The sequence below is a fragment of the Macaca thibetana genome, chromosome 1 (genome assembly GCF_024542745.1).
Source record: "Macaca thibetana thibetana isolate TM-01 chromosome 1, ASM2454274v1, whole genome shotgun sequence".
In the NCBI taxonomy this organism is placed as follows: domain Eukaryota; kingdom Metazoa; phylum Chordata; class Mammalia; order Primates; family Cercopithecidae; genus Macaca; species Macaca thibetana.
The window spans coordinates 19,179,413-19,185,578 of NC_065578.1; the positions used below are offsets into that span (position 1 = coordinate 19,179,413).

Sequence of the window (6,166 nt, forward strand, 5' to 3'; positions counted from 1 at the left end):
TTGAGACGGAGTCTCGCTCTGTTGCCCAGGCTGGAGTGTACTGGCTCAATCTTGGCTCACTACGACCTCTGCCGCCTGGGTTCAAGTGATTCTCCTGCCTCAGCCTCCTGAGTAGCTGGGATTACAGGCACCCACCACAACCACGCCCAGCTAATTTTTGCATTTTTAGTACAGACTGGGTCTCGCCATGTTGGCCAGGCTGGTCTTGAACTCCTGACTTCAGGTGATCCACCCACCTCAGCCTCCCAAAGTGCTGGGATTACAGGCGGGAGCAAGTGTGCTTCATCTTCTTGGACATATTTTGAAACGGCACTTGCAAAGTTTGTCTCTACAACCCATAGATTTTCCCTTCCCTTTCCAGATCTTTTTCCTGATCCATGAGGAAATTAACTAAGAGTCTGGCACCTTTTTAAGTCTGATAAGAAGCATTTACAATCTATTCTCTCTGACGCCTGCTACCCAGAAACTTCACCTGCTTAATAAAAACCTTTGTCTGTCTTAATCCCAAACACTCCATTTATTGGTTCCAGGTCTTTAGATAAACTCTTTTCAGCCAACTTCCAATCAGGAAATCTTTGAATCCACCTATGACCTGGAAGCTCCCCACCCCACCGTGCTTCAAGGCGTCCTGCCTTTCCAGATTGAACCAGTGTACATCTTACATGTATCGACTAACATCTCATATCTCCCTAAAACGTATAAAACCAAGCTGCAGCCTGACCACCTGTTCTCAGGACCTCCTGAGGCTGTGTCCCAGGCATGTCCTTAACCTTGGCAAAGCAAAATTCTAAATTGATTGAGACCTGTCTCAGGTACTTTTTGGTTTATGCAGTGGTACAGGAGACAGATGATGGTAGCTTAAACTTTGGTGATATGAGTGGGGATGGAGAGAATTGGGTGATTTCAGTTATATTTTGAAGGCAGAAACTATATGACTTAGTGATTTCCTGGATATATAGGCAGGGGAGATACGAGAGACAGGAGATCACAGGATGATGCCTGGGTCCCTGGTTTCAACCACTCCATGAAGATAGGCAACACTGGAGGTACAGCAGGCTTGGAGAGATTTGTTTCAGATACGTTCAATGTTAAATAGTTGTAGAATAGGTGCATTTATTAAAGACAGCTGTAGATATGGGTTTGAAGTTTAAAAGTCTAGACTCTAAGTATGAATTTGGAAGTCTCTGGCATGTAGAGGGTATTTGAAGCCACAGGGGTGGATGAGTTTACTCAAGAAGAGTGTAGAGCTAAAAGATGGCCTGAGAGAACTCCACACCTGAGAGAACTCCAATTTTCAGAAGGTTTACTTGCTGGGATAGAGGCAACATGGATAAGAGGAAGATATTCCTAGCTTCCCAGATGGACTGAAACTTCTTGAGAAGAGTAACCCTGTCTCATCTCATGTTTCTTTCAAAAGACAGTACCTGGAACTTAACAGGTGTTAAGAAACATCTGTGAACTACACTGAATAGTGGCAGAGCATCAGGCTGAGAATCAGAAGTGTATTCTAAAATTTTATGATTCTGGATTAAGAGAAAAAACTTTAGTCCACATTCATAATTTAACTGGATGTGACAGGCTCTCATTAATTAAACTGGTATTTAATGGAATCTATAGGCACAAACACTGTATAAGGCTGGGAACAGAAAATAAAAAGGGGTGCAGGGAAGGAAAGAAAAGTACTTCCCATTTTATTTAGTTATTTCTCACCACGTGTCTATGAGTAACAATCCTGCAGAAGACAGGTTTTACAGATATGTGATTGCTGAAGAAACTGAGGTTCACAAAGTTTCGGTTACGCAGCCAATAAACAGAGGGACCAGAACTCAAACTCAAGTCGTCTTCCAAACCTGTGCTTTTCCATCTACCGCACATTGTCCTCCAGCCTCTGCTCAACAACTCACAATCTTAGAATGAAAGTTAACTAACAATACAAACTGGTCTACAATTAAACGTCAAGAGCCATGTACCATGAATGCTACAGTTTCAAGGGGTGAACAAGATGATACAGATGGCTAGGAAGATCTAGTGGACTACCTGGACCTTGAAGTAAGGAAAAGAGAATATAAGAGTCGTGGGACAGGGCAGCAAATCTCGAAGTCACACCACCAACATGAAAAGCAAAGGTAAGCCTCAGAAATTCTCCTTATATGTATGTGCCTCACTCAGGTCCTTTGAGAATATATTCCCAGAGTTAGGTGGCATGTCAGTGATGATGGATATTGGAAAGGAGCAGTTATAAAACTTAAAATCTCTTTCACGACAACTAAGGGTCTGAAAAAGCATGTAACTTTAGCTCTAAATATAGTGTTCACTGGAAGACATGACGCCAATCCCAACTAAACTAACGGCTGTAATAAAATAAGGGAGGTTGTCTGTGAAACCTTCATTTTGTCTTAATGTAACTCTACTTGCATCAGACCCCCTACTACCTTATTTCCTGTTAATACCATGAGACCCTTGAGAGGCAGGACCATTATCATAGTCATTTTCTCATCTCTCAAAGGTTTGGCACAGTGCTTTTGATCCATGTTAGTTATTGCATAAATGTGTTTAAAAATATTAGAAAACAAATATTATACATTTGTTCACAAAAGGAACAGTGAGCTTGTGAATGAAAACAGGAGGCAATGAGGATGCCAAGGCTTTCCCCCACTACAACAGGGATTCTATCGACCAAAAGGGGAAGAAGGGAAACAGAAGTCAAATGTTCCATGTTCCATTTTCAATATCAACAATTTCCAACCTTCCAAATTAATTAGGAAACTGAAAAACATTCTGAAGCTGCCAGAGAACTACACTTAGAGCAGCTACAAATTACTAACTCATTTTAATTCCTCTGAAGGAGTATTAAAGATGTACTCTACAGCAAGGACAAAATCAGACACCTGTCTGTACTGGGCCAATCCTATTCTCAACTCTTCCACTGATTACTGGATCTATTTGCAACAGACCTGGCCAGGGAGAGTGGGGTGACCAGAGCCCCAGAAAACAGCAAAGTTCGACCTCTTTCTTTACAAAAACTAACATATAAGGCTCAGCCTTTCATAAAGAGGTCACATTTATATCATGCTTAAAAGCATGCCAATGGCTTTCACTTTCATTATCTCATTTGATTTCCCCGCAATAATCTTATGAATAAGAAGCACTTAAAACAGTGCCCATTAAGAGTGCAATCAAAGGCCGGGCAGGAACCGGTCATCCCATTTTACAGATGAGAAATACAGGTTCAGAGAAATAAAAGTAAACGATGGAAGCTCTCTCCAGGCTTCCAGAGGAGACAGGGCTCAGTTTGCTTGTCTGTGAAATGTGAGCGTGGGTTGAGATGATTATCTCTGAGGCCTGGTGCATTCCATGACGTCCAAGAAGCTCTACACGACCACCGCGGGCCCCAGGGCGGCAGCCGTTCCCGTATCCCAGGCCCTTTCAGGGTCCGACTTTCCCAGGCTGCTCTTGGTCCCTCCGCTCCCACCCTCCTCGCTACCCCTGCCCTCGCCCTGCCCCGCGGGGGACGCTCTCGGCGACCGTCTCCCCTCGCCCACCTCGACGGCCATGTTCGGGAGTGGGGAAAGGCCAGCCCCACCCTCGGTCTACGGGGCTCGCGGGCTACTTTAGGTGTGCGCGGACTGGGCTCTAGCACTGACTACGTCACTGCGCCTGCGCAAGAGTCTCTGCCACTCTTGTCCGGGTGGGAGCCCAAGCCGTGGACTTCCGTTCCGGAATCAAACTCTACGGCCGCCCTTCAGGGCGCTGCGTGTTTGTTTCTAAATCTCAGTTCCGAGGCTACCCAGGGCCGGCCTTTCTCGCTAACCCTCAGGAGGAAGAGCAAGCTCCATAAGAGAAATTTAGATTGCCATTCCCAACTGCTAGTCAGGAAGCGGACTTAGCAAAATGGCAACACCTGGAAAGGCAAATGGAGTCAAAGTACCTGGGTACAAACCCTGACTCCACCACACGCTGTGTAGGTGACCTTGTCCTTTATTATAGTTTCCTTAGCTATTAATGTGAGGTTTAAATGTATAAATAGTTGTAAATCAACTGTACCAGAACAGTGCCTGGCATACAGTAAGCATTATATAAATGTAAAGTATTACCCCAAATTTTTTACTTGGCAAGAATTTTATCAATACTACTCTTGAAATAGCCTTTTTGATATTGTCAACATACAATTACAAGATTTGCCCTCTCCTCTCCCCTTAATTGCCAAGAAGTGTTCTCTCCTTTGACTGAGATTTTACCATTCCTCTCAATCTGCCCACCCCAAGGCATTTTTCCAAAGGGGGTGTCTGTCTTAGGTTGTACTTGTATATAAAAGAAACCCTATAATTTTGATGTGTTAAGAAACTGAGACGTAGTTGTCACTGTTGTCGCTCAACATTTGACTACTGGGTGCTCTCTCAATATTTCCCTACTTAGTACAAATATTTCAATTAACAAAAAAGCCTTTCTTTCATTCCTGAATCTGTGGTCTTACTTTCCATAAAGCCTGTAGTAGATTGCAAAAACAAAACACTTTTATTCCTGTATGCATTTCCCTTTGCAACATATGTTTGCTGTATTTCTCATCAAGAGATGAAGTCTATTGCTCTACCCCCTTGAGTATGGGCTGGCTTCGTAACACGCTTTGACAAATAGAATACATCAGAAGTCCCACTGTGGAATTTCTGAACCTAGACGTCAGAGGCTTTGTAACTTCCACCTTCTTTCTTTCTTGTTGATAGGGTTACCAACCATCCTGATCTGCCCAAGACTCAGGAGTTTCCCATTATATTTTGCTGCTACAACCAGGATAGTCCCACACAAAGCAGCATGGCTGGTTACCCTTCTTGCTGCCCTGAGACTGCCACCATCCTCGAGGATGATAGATCCCAAGGAGAGAGTGACCCAGTCAACATCTAGCCCCATCAGCATATTACTTATCCAGCCCAATCCAGTCACCAGATAATAGGAAATGCATGAGTTAATTCAGGTGAGACCATCAGAACAATCTAGCTGAACTTATCTCAAATTGCTGTCCTCTGTTGCAGTTTTTCTGTACGTAAAAAAATAAAATTGCTGTCCTATATAACTGTAAACAAGCAAAATGATTGTTTTTATAAGCTGCCTAGTTTTGGAGTTGTTATGTAGCAGTAGATAACTGTTAAAATACTGCAACCCTTTAACTACAGGGAAAGATGCTTAAAACCGAAGGAATAGACTCCAATTTTAAGACAATAAAGCACAGCCCTCCCTCACCACTTGTTCATTTCTTAGACTCAGAGAATATTGATTGAGTGCTTACTGTATACTAGGAATCATATGAGCTTAGCACTGCTGAACAAGACAGGTAAGTACCCTGCCCTCAAAAATCTTGTCCAGTTTGGGATACAGATGTTAAATGAATAATTATAAGTTATGGGGTGCTTTAAAAATAAATGGGGCTAAATAGAAGTGGAGTGTAAAAAAAGCAAGTCTTTTTTTAAAAAAGAAGTGGCATTTAAACTCAGTTCTGAAGTAGGAGTTATCCAGGTGAAAATTGGGCTGAAGTGTGTTCCAGGCAGAGAAAGCAGCATATGGGAAAGCTGTGGACTAGGAAGGCTCTTGATGAGGAGGGACAAAGTAGCTGAAGTTCAGGAGCTGGGAAAAAAGGCAGAAAGTGAAACTAGAGATGCAGGCAGAAGCCCAATCCTGCAGAACCTTATAGGCACAATGAGGTTAAAATGCACCTATCTGGCATCCAGCTTTTCAAAATATGTCCCGCTCCATCTGCTTTTTCTTAAAGACATCTTATGAGGCAACTGTGCTATATGGAAAGATTGATAAACTAAAAGACAGAATGTGCTGTATTTGTTCATTTTGTGCTCTGTAACAGAATACCACAGACTGGGAAACTTATAATAAATAGAAAGGTGTTGGCTCATAGTTCTGGAGACTGGGAAGTCCAATATTAAAGTGCTGATGTCTGGCAAGGGCCTTCTTGCTGAATCAAAACGTGGTGAAAGAGCAAGGAGAGGGCGAGAGACAGCAAGAGGGTGCAAACCCACTCCCTCAATAACAAACCTACTCCCATGATAACAGCATTAGTCCATCCATGAGGGCGGATCCCTCATGACCTAAACCACCTCTTGGAAATTCCACCTCCCAATACTTTCAAAATGGCAATTAAATTTCAACATGAATTTTGAAG

At 43.0% G+C, this 6,166-nt stretch overlaps 1 long non-coding RNA gene across 1 annotated transcript; it reads left to right on the forward strand.

Annotated features, from left to right (window-relative positions):
* Positions 1-3,493: 3,493 nt before the first annotated feature.
* On the forward strand, positions 3,494-5,075 carry LOC126956940 (uncharacterized). Its single transcript, XR_007726573.1, has 2 exons — positions 3,494-3,615; positions 4,722-5,075. It is a non-coding gene; the product is annotated as an uncharacterized LOC126956940 (long non-coding RNA).
* The last annotated feature ends 1,091 nt before the right edge of the window (positions 5,076-6,166 follow it).